Source organism: Malus domestica, chromosome 10 (genome assembly GCF_042453785.1).
Source record: "Malus domestica chromosome 10, GDT2T_hap1".
Lineage (NCBI taxonomy): Eukaryota > Viridiplantae > Streptophyta > Magnoliopsida > Rosales > Rosaceae > Malus > Malus domestica.
The window spans coordinates 28,265,867-28,282,380 of NC_091670.1; positions in this window are offsets into that span (position 1 = coordinate 28,265,867).

Here is a 16,514-nt window from a genome sequence, read left to right on the forward strand (position 1 = left end):
CTTCACAGAGACGAGTTGCAGAAATTTGCCGGTAATCTCTCTATCTTTCTCTCTTCGCACTCTCTCTTCCCTCATCTTCACAGAGACAAGCTACAGAAATTCGTTGGGGCTCTGCTACTATGTACGAAATCAGAAGTTGTAGATTCGTTGCGAAAATTGCAGCAAGTTTGAGATTTCCAGCGAGATTCAAACCGCCTAGACTGTCGCCTAGCGCCGCCTAGCCTGCCTCAGGCGCTTAGCGAGCGTCTAGGCGGCTGCCTAGGCCGATTTTTAGAACACTGTTCACGAGGGACTAGGGAATTTGTTTTATAATCGGAGCCTATAATTTTCAAATCACATTGGGTTGTAATTTTGTATTTATTTAATTTGGTACTTTATGTAATTTATGTATTTATTGATCTTGATTTAATTTGGTACTTTATTTAAACTAAGAGAATCTTTATTCAAACAACATAAACACACCAAATAAAAAAAATAACACACTAAATGAACTTTAAAAACACACCAAACAAACTAAGAGCATTTTTCTTCCACCACAAGCTTGTTTTAAAGTTTCGTGAGCTTGTTTCAATGACCACAAGTGTTCTATCAAGTCTCTTTGCCAGGTTTTGTGATAGTATGAGGATTGAAGTGAAGTATATCGTTGAATGAGCCTTACATTGTATCTTCCATCCTTTTCTAATAGCTCGTGTTGCACGGGTTCTTCGGTGGCATTATGAGCACAATATTTCTGTGTTTTGGAATTATTCATCGTGTTTGGCTCAAATTCATCAACGACATCATAATCATACTTATCTTCCACAATCATGTTGTGAAGAATGATACACGTCATCATGATGGATCAAAGCGACTCTAAATCAAACAATCTGGCATCACCTATGACAATTGCCTAACAAGCTTAGAGGATACCAAAACAACGCTCCACATCCTTCCTACACTCCTCTTGACATCTTGCGAAGTGTTTTTCCTTTTCATTTCATGGACGTGACACTGTTTTGACAAATGATATCCACATTGGGTAGATGCCGTATGCTAGGTAGTATGCCCCTGAGTGTATGGTTCCATTGATCGTATATGTGACTTAAGGAGCTATTCCTTGCAGGACATCGTTAAACACTAGGGATTGAGCAAGGACATTGAAGTCATTTTGAGCTCTTAAAACACCGAAAAAGCATGCCAAATCCATGTATCAAATGATGACACCGCTTCCAAAATGATACTTTTGGCTCATTTTCTGTCCCTATAAGCTCTTTGCCATGCACTTGGATAGTTTTTCCAGGTCCAGTGCATACCGTCGATACTTCTAATCATGCCAGAAAAACCTCGCATCTCACCCTTCTTCATAAGCCCTTGCAAGTCCATTGTCGTAGGTTTCCGGAGGTACTCTCTGGTGTAGATATATTCAATTGCGGTGCAAAACCTCATCAAGGACTCCAGAATGGTTGTTTTTCCCATCCTTACTATCTTATCCACTTGGTCTGCAAATGTTCCATATACATGCATCCGCAAGGAATCATTAATTTTTTGCTCAGGAAGGAGACCCATGACACCAAAATCACCATTCTTTTGCACAAAGTAAAAATCATGGTTGCAAATTCATGATTTTGTTGAACATATGTTGTTGCATTCTAAAACGACGTCTAAAGTATTCATTAGGGAATGCACTGTTGCGGTCAAAATAATTGTCCAAGAGATCCTTACCTCGTCGTTGCCTGCTTCTATCAATATTTGTGGAACACTTGTGCCTGGAGATCTCAGCCACAACTTGATGACTCGACGGGAATGTGAGGCTGTTTAACTTCTTGCTTCATCATCTCTCTTTCTACGCTCCTCAACCTTTTCCTCTTCCATCTCATTTTCTCCCTCTTGGAGATTGAACATTTCTTTCCCTTACTTAAACAATTCTTTCTTTTGCTCATTGATTTCCCCCAACATCCTTGAAGAAGACATTGTAAGAAGGAAGGAAAAACTATGAATAAGGATAGAGATTTTGATTTTGGTGTGTGATTTCTTAGGATGGATGGTGGGTTATATGGAGAAAAAAAAGAGAAAGAATTAGGTTGTAGACAATACCACGTGGCACGCCGTGATTTGTTAAAAATCTTATTGAAATCTATCCTCAAAGATTCTAAATAGACTGTGACACGTGGCGCGACGGGTTTGTTTAAAAATATTGTTGGAAATCTATCCTCAATGATTCTAAAAAGGTAACGACACGTGGTGCAATGAAATTGGATAAAATCTTATCGAAATCTATTACCATAAATTGTATTGAAATCTATCACCAAAAAGTACTCTTTCAGATAATGACACGTGGCTTGACAAGACTAGTTAAAAATTATATCCGAAATTACAAATAAAATTATTTTTTATTATTTTATAAAATAAAAAATACTAATATTTTATTACCTATTGACATGACTATTTAGTTTAGGGGTGGAGATGTAAAAGGCAATTACTGTTCATCAAAGACAGTTACTATTCACTGGAGGGGATTCAATTGCCTATTGCCATGGGGAGCCCTTCCACACTGAAATTGCTCTCAGCCTCACAAGTAGAGCATTGGAAAGGGCCTACTAATGGCGAAATGTAATAGAGTTATTATTTTTCTACGGGCCTTTATCATGGGCCAATTTTAAATGTCTTTTCAAGAGACATTTTGATATAGGTGCCTCATTTTTTTAATTTCGTTGATTAAACATTTGTTCATTTTAAGAATTTGATTAAATATTTTTTTTTCACAATTTTAATAGAGGTATGTTTAATTTAATTGGTACATTGAATATGGGTACATTTGATTTATGGTATAGGCTTTTCAGCCAAAATTGTCTATCATCAATCACTTTGGTTATTCCATGAAAAATCTTCATTAAATAAGAATAAAATGATAAAAATACCCTCAATTTTTTGTCAAATCATTTTGGCCTATTGTTTGTTAAATTGAGGGTATTTCTGTCATTTTGATCCTTATTTTATCATAATTTTTCATAGAAGGACCAAAATGATTAACGGTGGATAATCTCAGAGACTACTTCTATTGATTTCAAATATTAGAGACTAAAGTAAAGAGTTATGCAGATTTCGAGGACCATTTTGGCTAAAAAGCCTATGGTATATTTAGATGTTTGGTAGAATTTGTTTCTTGGTACATTTAGAATCTAAATGTACCAAAAGTTAGTATGTTTATGTGGAGTCCCCTAATTTCTGAAATACAAATTTGTTATAACTATATGTAAAATTTTGACAAATCAATGAAGTTTTGTTATGAAAGTATTAATGATGTAATGGAGGGATAGACTAATTAAATATAATAACAGAAACAAAAAATTCTCTCTCTTTTTTTTTTTTATAGTTAAATTATTATTTTTAATAAGCCACAAATTTAAAATTTCTATATTGTAGGAAATTAGTTGGTAGCTAGATTAAGTGGATATATATAAAATAAATAGAAAATGTTGAGTTGACAATTGATTGAAGCATTTGAATCAAATTTTGCAAAGAAACACATGTTTAGTCTAAATAAATTGGAAAGAAGGTACAAGTGTCACCAGCCCCAGACAAAGGAGAAGTTAAGGCGAAGATATTTCCCAAAATGGGAGAAAGATTACTCATTTGAATTTGTTTATTTATTTTATTTGCAGATTTAAACGCAGCAAAACTAAATTAATATAACATGATGTACCAACGAAATAGATTATGATGATATTTTCAACTAAGTCATCACTAACCAATTAGCATTTCCCACTAAGATTTTATGTTTTTCGAAGTGAAGCCATAATAAAGTACTCATTTATGAAGAGTGCCACATCAATTTTTGAAAAGTAGGAGGGAGTGACATCCATTAATTTGAAAATCATTTACTTTTGTGGTATAGGTCTATCGATTCATCAACTTTACCATTTCTGCTAAAACTATTCAGAAGGTGTTTGGTAAACTTAAAAAAAAAAAAAGATTATTTTGGAAGTTGTGGTGATTGACAACTGAAATCATTAGAAAAGCCGAAGCAGCTAAATGCTGCTTTGGAAAACTGGTTTTTTTTTTCAAAGCACGCGGAGCTACAGTGCATCTTTAATGAAACTTTCTAAAGTCCAATAACACCCTCGTCATTTTTACAAAATGACAGACCTTGTCTTTAGTACTCAAATTGGAATCTCTCACACTCGTTCACCCTTTCCCACGCATCAGAGTAGGACCACAGCCGTCTCGCCCATTCTCGCTCAACACCGACCACCACCATTGCACCAACATTCATCCCTATTCTCCTTCCAGATCCTCCAAATACACAAATAAGAAAAAGATTCAATCTTTTTTAGAAACCATTTTTGAAAATTTGCCGATTGGATCGAATCCCAGAATCCGAGCAAGAACCAGTCCAAAATTCGAGTAAGAACCAGTCTAGAATTCGAGCAAGAAAAATATTCCTACTTGCAAAAAAAAACAGTCGGAATAGATGAGAGATGACACGCCCCAACCCTGATATTCTCCCAAATTTTCATTTAATCCCAATTAAAACTTCACACAGAGGTTCAGAGATTTACCCAGTCATCGATTAAGAATGAATTGATCTTTGATTAGTTGAAATGGCACCAATGATGCTTTGTTGGTTTCTGGGCAGAAAATATAGAGCATGCATTAGCTATAGTCCTTCAAATTTAACATCAAACTTCACAAATAAAGTCAAGAGAGTTACCCAGAGTTGAGATTTGGCAATTAGTGTAGATTCAATCTCGAGTTCGCCGGAAAAATGACCATGAAGGTCACCAGATTTTTGGGCATGAACACATAGAGGGCATTGGGGTTAAATCCCAAGAATTTCATGCCAAAATTTGATATGCAGGATACAGAAGTTGTACTTAAGATTAAATGAAGGTTGAATTGAGTTTGAAGCACGCCAATTTCGTCGAGCCTCAGGTTAACTCCTAGAAGAGTTTTTCACCGAGAGGGAAGGGTTGGCTTTCTTCATTTTTGAGTACTTGATCTTCACATGCAATGCCACCATTTGAATCCATAGGTCAAACTACACCTAAAACAGGGAATATTGGTATGGATTTCACTCGGAAAGTCGATATTGAGGTAGATGAGAATCAGAAAGTCAATCTTGTCGATGATCTTGAGGTAGATGAGAAGGAACTTCTGGATGATGTGGTCCTCAGAGTAGAGAAAATCAGATGAAAAAAAAAAATTAGGCAAAAAGGATAACTCTAGAATTCTAGATGGGAGAGAGAGATAAAAAGAGAAGGATGAAAGAGGGAGTGGGAGGCTAACTGATTTTGTCTTGATTATTGCCGGAGAGCTCAGGGATTTGAGTTCTCAAATTTTCTTATCCCCAACACCCAAAACATGATTCCCGTAACCCAAACTTGGGGTTAAATTCGTAGGGGTGGAGATGATGATAATCTGGTGGTGAGATGGTATGAGATCAAAGGTTTGTGTGTGGGGTTGTCTCGGTGGAGGAGAGAGTGCATAGAGAGAGAGAGCGCATAGAGAGAGAGAGCTTAGAGTTTTCGAGAGAGTTCGAGAGTGTAGAGGGAAAGGAAGACACGAGGAGAAAGGAAATGGGGTGTGGGCCCCACGGCCACACAAAATCCTCACATAAAAATAGTAATATTAAATAAAATATCATAATAATAACATAGTATTATACCCTTTTTAGTCATTTCACACAGTCACAGTTGTTTTACATAAAAGTTTACCAAACACTATAATACCACTTTTTTTTTTTCCAAAAGCACTTTTACAAAAAAGTTTACCAAACACTCTGCTGCTTTATTTCACAGTTGTTTATTGTCACAGCTCCACAATTTCTTGGAGGTTAACCAAACAAACCTTAGTTGCAACTTCTTTGAACCACGTTGAAATCCTCCCCTACATAAAGCTACTAAGAAGTGCTTTTTGTTGAGAACAGTTATGGAACACAATCGAAACACTTGTAGATTTTCTTTCTTCATTGACGTCCCTACAACGATGATGATGCAACATGTCTTGAACAACTCATTAATGAATACATCAAAGGAGACAATATCAAACACAATGCACCAAAGTTCTTTTTCTCTCATTAGCAACAAAAGCATCGGAAGATTAATGTCAAACAAATCCGTTCTCAGGACAACTTGACGGACCTCTTCACCAGATCAATGTCGAAGACTACTTTCCAGAAGCTTGTTCAAGAATTGGCATCCGTAAACTTTTTAAGTCGTAACATTGTTAGTTTTCTTTGGAATTATGTCAAACTTAGGGGGAGTATCCTAAAGTGTACTAGCTTGATCTTAATGTACTCTTTTTTCCCTACGATGTGGAGCATTTTTCAGTTTTGAGTTTTTGCTACGTAGTGAGGTTTTAACGAGGCACCCATCTTGAGCTAGTCATATCCCTGTGTATATCCCGTAGACATTTAAATTGGCTTTGCATTGTCTCACCTTTTTCCTTAGACTTGGGATTTTGTCCTATATTTGGTTTTACCATAACTGGGTTTTGTGAGACTTATTTCCATATGCAAGTTCCCTTCTTTTAAGACTAGCGTGTTCCTCAACTTTACCTACTGACAATCTACACACGAGTGTAATAGATATTCTTTAATTGTGATTTTATATATCTTAGATAGATTTGTTTTCTAGATTATCTATCACTATAGTTATTTTTCCCTATAGCATTATATTTAGTGGGAGAACAAGTTAATCATCTCCTCTTATTTTACTATAAATAAAGACACTGCTTAAGAATATATACACACAACAATCTTTAAGCATTGCACGATATCTCCACTCTCTCTATTGCTGCACCACCTCTATTTCCTCATGAGTTAATTATAAGCCACAACACAAAACTAATTTAAATATTTTTTTTGGGCCGGGACTCTTCAAATTCCTAAACAAAACTAATTAAGGGGAATAAAATTACGATCTTTCTCTCTCTTAAATTTTCATGTTCTGTGTCTCTTGTTTTTCACAGATATCTTGTCGCCTCATCTCTCTCGCTTTATCGTCCATCTTTCATTCGTGGACAATTAAGAATTTGTGCTTCCTTTCCTTCGAAAAGGTATGTCGTTTTTTCTTCCCCTTTTAATTCTCATCTTTAGTTCACGTTGCTGATGCATAAACCCACCAATTTCTCTGTAATTTTTTTACGTTTTCATTATTCTTTTTCGATTTGTTGTGTCAAAATTGAAATGGAATTTGTTGGCTTGATTTGGTATTCGCTGTATCTCCATCGGCATCCGGATGCAGTGTTAAATGAGCAAGGGGGCCGTAGAAACTTCTTTTCGAACGACTCCACTCAAAGTTGTTTGGGAGCATATGCTCCTATCAACTTTACACGGGACACACAAAAGAAGTACTTTGATCCTATTAGACGGGGGAGGGTGAAGAAGCTAGGACAGAAGGGTAGAGTTCAAGAGAGCAAAATGCGTTTAGGAACGTGGAATATAGGAACCTTAACGGGAAAATCTATGGAAGTAGTGGAAGTTATGGTGAGGAGAAGGATAAATATTATGTGCCTACAAGAAACTAAGTGGGTTGGTAGTAAGGCAAAGGATCTAGAAAACTCAGGGTTTAAACTTTGGTATTCGGGCACAAATAGAACGAGAAACGGTGTTGGCATCATCGTGGACAAGACCTTGACACAAGATGTTGTAGATGTCAAGAGGGTAGGAGATAGAATCATGGCAATCAAGATTGTAATAGGACAAGAACTTATCAATGTGATTAGTGCGTACGCACCTCAAGTAGGGTTGGATACGAGTTCGAAGGAGAAATTTTGGGAAGACCTTGGAGACTTGGTGCAAGGAATTGCTCAGACGGATAAGTTATTTATAGGAGGAGATTTAAATGGACACGTGGGCAGGGAGACAGGCAACTATGGAGGTTTTCATGGTGGCCATGGTTTTGGGGAGAGAAACGAGGATGGGGAAGCTATCTTGGATTTTGCAATGGCATATGATCTCTTCTTAGCCAACACCTTCTTTAAGAAGAGAGAAGAACATGTGATCACCTACAAGAGTGGGTCGTCAAAAACACAAATAAATTTTCTTCTAATGAGGAAAGGGGATCGTATAACTTGTAAGGATTGCAAAGTTATACCAGGAGAGAGCGTGGCTAATCAACATCGCTTGTTGGTGATGGATGTACATATCAAAAGAGTGAGACAAAAGAACAAGACTTGGAAGTGCCCAAGGACTAGATGGTGGAATCTAAAAGAAGAAAAACAAGCCATTTTCAAAGAGAAGGTAATCACCCAATGTGTGTGGGATAGAGAGGGGGAAGCTAGCCAAATGTGGGATTCCATGGCTAGTTGTATCCGAAAAGTAGCAAAAGAGGTATTAGGAGAGTCCAAGGGTTTTGCCCCACACCAAAAGGAATCTTGGTGGTGGAATGAGGAGGTACAAACAAAGGTGAAGGCTAAGAAGGAATGTTGTAAAGCCTTATACAAGGAGAGGACCGATGAAAATGGTGAAAGGTATAGAAAAGCGAAGCAAGAGGCAAAGAAAGCTGTCAGAGAAGCTAAGTTAGCGGCTTACGACGATATGTATAAACGACTAGATACCAAAGAAGGAGAGTTGGATATCTATAAACTAGCTAGAGCAAGGGAAAAGAAGACAAGGGACCTAAACCAAGTGAGGTGCATCAAGGATGAGGATGGAAAGGTTCTTGCTACAGAGAACGCGGTTAAAGACAGATGGAGAGGTTATTTTCATAATCTTTTCAATGAAGGACATGAAAGGAGTGCTTCTTTAGGGGAGTTGAGTAACTCAGAAGAGTGTAGAAACTACTCTTTTTATCGTTGAATCCGGAAGAAAGAAGTGGTTGTAGCTTTGAAGAAGATGAAGCATAGAAAAGCAATAGGCCCAGACGATATACCAATCGAAGTGTGGAAAGTTTTGGGAGAGACAGGTATAACATGGCTCACTGACCTTTTCAATAGGATTTTGAAAACGAAGAAGATGCCAAATGAGTGGCGAACGAGCACTTTGGTGCCTATCTACAAGAATAAGGGCGACGTACAAAATTGCATGAACTATATGGGTATTAAGTTAATGAGTCATACAATGAAGCTCTGGGAGAGAGTCATTGAGCATAGATTGAGGCAAGAGACACGGGTTTCGGACAACCAATTCGGGTTCATGCCAGGGCGCTCAACCATGGAGGCAATCTATCTCTTACGAAAATTGATGGAAAGATATAGAGATGGGAAAAAGGATTTACACATGGTCTTTATAGATTTGGAAAAAGCGTATGATAGAGTCCCAAGAGACATTCTTTGGAGGATTTTAGAGAAGAAAGGAGTACGAGTAGCATATATCCAAGCTATAAAGGATATGTATGAAGGAGCAAAGACTGCCGTAAGAACTCATGAATGACAAACCGAAAGCTTTCCCATAACTGTAGGATTACATCAAGGCTCATCCTTAAGTCCTTACCTTTTTGCGTTGGTAATGGATGAGTTAACAGGACATATTCAAGATGATATTCCTTGGTGTATGCTTTTCGCAGACGATATAGTGTTGATAGATGAAACTCAGGAAGGGGTAAATGCAAAGCTTAACCTTTGGAGAGAAGTGTTGGAATCTAAAGGTCTTCGCCTAAGCCGATCAAAGACAGAATATATGGAGTGCAAGTTCAGTGCAAATGGAGGCCAAAACGAGTTAGGGGTGAGGATCGGAGATCAAGAAATACCAAAGAGCGACCGTTTTCGTTACCTAGGATATATCTTGCAAAAGAACGGAGAATTAGATGGAGATCTCAACCATAGAATACAAGCTGGATGGATGAAGTGGAAGAATGCATCTGGTGTGTTGTGTGACCGCCGTATGCCACTGAAGCTCAAGGGAAAATTTTATAGGACGGCAATAAGGCCGGCGATGCTGTATGGCACAGAATGTTGGGCGGTGAAACATCAACACGTACACAAAATGGGTGTAGCGGAGATAAGGATGCTTCGTTGGATGTGTGGGCACACGAGAAAAGATAAGATTAGGAATGAGGATATTCGGGGTAAAGTAGGAGTAGCCAAAATTGAAGGAAAGATGAGAGAAAATCGGTTACGGTGGTTTGGACATGTGCAAAGAAGGCCTACTGACGCTCCGATTAGAAGATGCGACTATGGGACAAAGGTTCAGGGCCGAAGGGGTAGAGGAAGACCTAGGAAAACTTTGGAAGAGACTCTAAGAAAAGACTTAGAGTACTTGGATCTAACGAAGGACATGACACAGGACCGAGCACAATGGCGTTCCAAGATTCATATAGCCGATCCTACTCAGTGACTTGGATTTTCCAAGTCTCCAACCGAGAAGTTTTCCTCACTCGGAAAATTAAGGGAACACTACCCCAACCTACATGCTCCACTCAGAAAGCTTCAACATACAAGCTTCAACAAAAGAAAATTCAAAGAACTTAGCGAAGAAGGCTTTGGTGTATTTAACACAATACGTTGAAATGAAGGAAAACTTATTTATTGATATCCCCGATAAGCTACAAATATGTACATATACATGAGTCAAAATAAACAAACAAGATGGAGCCTTCACAAAGGTTGCTTAGGAGAAGTCTCAGCAGTCGGTAGAGCCCCAGAAAGAGAAGGCATTGAAGGGGGATCATTCGGAGCCTCAGTACTGGACAGAACCCTAGAAGGAGGAGGCATCAGAGGTTGATCATTTGGAGCTTCATTACGCGGTACAGCCCCAAAAGACGAAGGCAATAAATGCCTTTGGAACAAACCCACAAATCTCTGATGATCAAGTAAAACCTGACCATCAGTTTCTTCATCTGGTCAAGCTTCCTCTTCATGTTTGTAGCATAGTCATGTGCGAGCCGGTGCAACTGTTTATTCTCATGCTTGAGCCCTCTAATCTCCTGTTTGAGACTCATCACTTCGGCCGCCAATGATTCAACTTGGCGGGTTCGAGCAAATAGGCGTTGGGCCATATTAGACACAGAACCGGCACACTGAACACTGAGAGCCAGCGAATCCTTAACAACTAACTCATCAGACCGTTTGGAAAGTAGTCTGTTATCTTTGGGAGTGAGAAGGTTCCTGGCCACCACCGCAGCGGTCATATCATTCTTCATCACGGAATCCCCAACGGTAAGAGGACCAGTAGGGGAGACGAAGGATGGGCGCCATATGTTGTCTGGAGAAGGCGGGGCTGCCTCTTCAACAAGGTTCAAGTCAAAACGACGGTCGGAGGGGCCAGACATTTTCAAAGGTGTTGAAGAGAGAAGAAGTCGGACAAATCAAGATCTTAGAAGTGCAAGAATGGAGCTTCTACTGGTGGAGATTCAAGTGTGCTTTGGAACTTAATGCCAGCCCCTATAAAAAGCTGCACTCGACGGAGCTTCAGACATCGAAGAGGCGCCTGCTCAGAAATCGAAGAGGCGTTTGCTTTCTCAAAAGCTGGGCTGCTTAGAGACCACGAGGGTGATCTCATAAATCGAAGAGGTGTTTGCTTTCTCAAAAGTTGGGCTGCTCAAAGACCATGAAAGCCGATCTCAGAAATCGAAGAGGCGCTCGCTTTCTCAAAAGCTGGGCTCCTCAGAGACCACAAGGGCCGATCTCAGAAATCGAAGAGGCACCTACTTTTCCAGCCTTGTCAGCACCTGTCACACGCACACTCAGCTTTGCGGAAATTATGGGTATTCTGTCGAAGACTTCTGGGGAAGTAGAAAACACATGAATCTTACTGTCCAATCACCCACTTCCCACACGCAACAATAGCTCATGGGTACCACAGATAACTTTGCCAAAGTTCTCTGCCAAAGTTGAGCACGTGAAGCTTGCAGCTCCCACTACATCGCTCTGACCAAGAAGGGTAAAAGAATAGCAAAGAAACAGCACTAACAAAGTTTAGACCCATAAATTTTGAAGGTCTAGCTACCATATTATTACCCACAAGGGTAAAGGAACAGTACCACTGCTGGATAATTGGAAAGTCCCTGTGTGTCAACCTCTGTGCCTCGTGGCAAGGTAGACTAGCAAACATGCCCAACCTTTACTCACATTCGAGAAAACACTCCCAATAAGATTGCTTGCTCCAAAATCGAAGAGGCACCGTCTTCCGAATCTCGAGAGCCAGACTCGCAACATGATTACTTTCTCAAAAATCGAAGAGAGGGTAAAGGAATAGTACCATTGCTGGATAATTGGAAAGTCCCTGTGTGTCAACCTCTGTGCTTCGTGGCAAGGTAGACTAGCAAACATGCCCAACCTTTACTCACATTCGAGAAAACACTTCCAACAAGATTGCTTGCTCCAAAATCGAAGAGGCACCGCCCTCCGAATCTCGAGAGCCAGACTCCCAACATGATTACTTTCTCAAAAATCGAAGAGACACTGCTCCCCGAATCTCGAGAGCCAGACCCCCAGCATGATTGCTTTCTCAAAAATCGAAGAGGCATCGTTCTCCGAATCAATCGAAGAGGCGCTCGCTTTCTCAAAAGCTGGGCTGCTCAGAGATCACGAGGGCCGATCTCAGAAATCGAAGAGGCACCTACTTTTGTAGCCGTGTCAGCACATGTCACACGCACACTCAGCTTTGCGGAAATTATGGGCATTCTGTCGAAGACTTCTGGTGAAGTCGAAAGCACATGAATCTTACTGTTCAATCACCCACTTCCCACACGCAACAATAGCTCATGGGTACCACAGATAACTTTGCCAAAGTCTCTGCCAAAGTTGAGCACGTGAAGCTTGCAGCTCCCACTACATCGCTCTGACCAAGAAAGGTAAAAGAATAGCAAAGAAACAGCACTAACAAAGTTTAGACACATAAATTTTGAAGGTCTAGCTACCATATTATTACCCACAAGGGTAAAGGAACAGTACCACTGCTGGATAATTGGAAAGTCCCTGTGTGTCAACCTCTGTGCCTCGTGGCAAGGTAGACTAGCAAACATGCCCAACCTTTACTCACATCCGAGAAAACACTCCCAACAAGATTGCTTACTAAAAAATCGAAGAGGCACCGCCCTCCGAATCTCGAGAGCCAGACTCCCAACATGATTACTTTCTCAAAAATCGAAGAGACACTGCTCCCCGAATCTCGAGAGCCAGACCCCCAGCATGATTGCTTTCTCAAAAATCGAAGAAGCATCGTTCTCCGAATCTCGAGAGCCAGATACCACATACCATTTTTTCAAAGTGCTCTGACAGAGTTAAAACATGTGAAGCTGGCAGCTCCCACTACCGTGCTATGACCAAGCAGGGTAAAGGAATAGCATTACTACTTGTTGTTAGGGAGACTCCTATATATGTCGACCTCCATCCCCAACGGACAGGCAGACCTGCAAAAATGCTTAACCCTTCCTCATATCTGAGAGGGCACTCCCAACGAAGCCTTCCGAAATATTCAGCTTTCTTTCCCCCCGATAATACCTCTGCATTTTCAATAATAATATAAATCATATTTCAAATACACAATTATATCAATTATAGAAATATATCAAATATCACACATATTTCACAACGCTTAAACAAGACAAATACCCTAATAGTAATAAATTTAAAAAAAAAACCCAAAAAACCCCCTACCTTAGTTCCAAAGCTAGAGCCTAACTTTGTGTTCCAACCTGAGTGCCAAGCTTCACGAACAAGCTCCTAACACCATGTCTTTCTGTCACTCTCTTTTCATTCCTAATCTCTCTCTCTAACATATAATTAATATATATATATATATATATATATATATATAAAATATAATATAATACAAACCATCGTACTTTGCATGACAACTGCATGCAATGTACAAGATATAAAGACTTGGAAGAATGGTACGAATGGTACGAATAAAAATTAAAGATTGGATGCTACTTATAGTAGGCAAAGGTCGGCTAAAGGGGAATAAATAGATAGAAATGGGCTGAGAAGAAACTTTGGTGCAGCCCTTAAAAGGAACACGTGGTTGATGACTCATAGAATGCAAGGCCACGTGGCAATTCACAATAAGGTGACTGACACATCAGATGTGTCGTGCATTTCATATGGCCAGGTAGGAAACTTGATACCTAACCACGTGCAATTGATGAAACATACACCTTAGTCATTAGACGTATGTGGTGGAGTGACTTTAGGACATGGTGAGTCTGACTGCCATGCAAAAAAATAAAATGAACAATAGAAAATAAAATATAAATGGGCAAACAATATAAAGTCTCCTATTGGCTGGGCCATACTAGTATAAATTTAAGGTTTTACAATCTATCCTTCTTAAAACAAATTTCATCCTCAAAATTTACTAAATAAACTCAACTCTTTCCGTCAAGCCTAATAAAGCTTAAACTAATCTTGTGTCACAGTTCCCAAGGGTGTCTACTAGCTAGCTCTAATACCATTCTGTCACGTCCCAGACCCGAGATTGGTAGAAAAATAACCTTGTGACCATGGACGGAGGGAGGTAAGGCCCAGTGGGGCCACATGCCCCCTCTCATCCTATTTTGTTTGCATTACAAATTATTCAATTAATCATTCTTATTTTTTTTGCTTTACAAATTATTCAATTAATCATATTAAAATAATGAAAATCCTCCTTTAGTTTTTAAATGCCCCTCCCTCCTTCCTTTCTGTATATTTTTCTCATGCACTAATGTCTAAACCTTATTGAGTTGCATGTATTTGGTTAGTTAGTACAAATGAGCATTGGATTGTCAATACAACAATTAAAGACAAAATTAAACAATAGAGTAATACAATTAGGCATTTTGTAACTAATTTTTTTCAGCATTTGTAAAAGAACTAGCTTTATTTGTCCAAAAAATGAGCTCAAATTTTTTAAGGTGCCCCCTTTTAGTTAAATTTCTGACTTCGTCCCTGCTTGTGACCGGCGTGCAAATAAAAATACAAAATAAAACGAACAACTAAACTTCTCTTACAAAAATAACTCAAAAATCCTTATAGGGTGTACAAAATAAAACATAAAATAAAACCCTTAAATCTCTCGTCGAACACAACCTCAGCTCGTTTACCCTTCTTTAATCTTGTATCGAACCTGCAAGGTCTAAAATGTATAGGGTGAGCGAAACCACAGTTCAGTAGGGACATAAATCTTATCAAGGCCAAACCGAGTGTCATGCTCTACATATTATCACACATAAATTATATTCCATAAATACAGCTTAATTTCAGTTACCTCAACCCGTTAATCTATATAATAAAACACTCAGACCTGCATGTTCCATACCATGCATTTACCACTGCAACTTAACTTCAATTGCCCTAACCTGTTAATCTATATAATATTGACTATTTCTTAAACCAACACTAGTACTATCATGGATTAGTAAACTAGTACTATCACTATTTCGTAAATTAAACACTACTATTTCTTAAACCGAACAATAATGCTACCACTATTTCGTAAATAAAACACTAACTATTTCTTAAACCAAACACTAGTATTATCACTATTTCTTAAACTGAAAACTGGCTATTTCTTAAACTGAAAACTAATATTATCACTGTTTCGTAAACTAAATACTGCCTATTTCTTAAACTAAACACTAATACTATCACTATTTCGTAAACTAAATATTGCCTATTTCTTAAACTAAACACTAGTACTATCACTATTTCATTAACCATGGTAGAAAAAACAATGGACAACAGACGAAGCTCGATTGGAAAATGCACACTAGCATCTATGGTTTTGGGGCCAAGAAATTAGTAGCTAATAGTTTGAAAAATAAACTTGGAAAATGCATGGCATCAACATTAACTAGATACAAATGATTAGTTGTGTTTTCTAATTTGTTGTTATACAGATTGATGGATGAGTCGTGAACATTTTAACAATGAATAGCAAACCCAAATAATTGTTCTATACACGATAATGTCGTAAAAAGTATTATGATGGTCGAATCTCTTCAGGAAGTGTCAGCCAAAGTAATTAGTCATTGGAGTTAGAAGAGGGCATGTCTTTCTCTAATTTTAGGAAAGATGAGAGCCTATTCCATTCTCACAAAAAAGTTCAAATGGGAAATCATCTATTAAGATTATTATGGGAGATAGTTATTATATTTTCGTTGAAAATGGCAAGAGCGGGGAACATGAGGGGAGCATTGAATAAACATTACTACAATATTAGCTTTAGGTGTCGGACGATCCTGGCGGTTAATAAGCTATTTTGACGGATAAAAGATATCTGACACAAAATTTATTTACTGTCGGATTAAAGATATTTTCTGTCGGATATATCCGACATAAATTCCTAGCGGATTTTTCCTGGCGGATTTAACCGCCATAAAATTATTATAACCCTCAGTATTTTTTAATTCATTTTTTTTTTAATATTTTTAACATATTCTGGCGGTTTCTAAGTTAATGGTGGCGGTTATAACCGACAAAAATTGACTATTTTATTATTTTAAAATGTTACATTCATTAAAAATAAATAAATAAATAAACAGATGGTTTAATTTTTTTTTTTTCACTCACGGTCCCGTTATCTAATCTCTGATTTTTTATTTTTTTTTGCGATTTTTTACACATGCTATCTCGGAGTATATACAAACATATTTGACGGTTGGATCGTT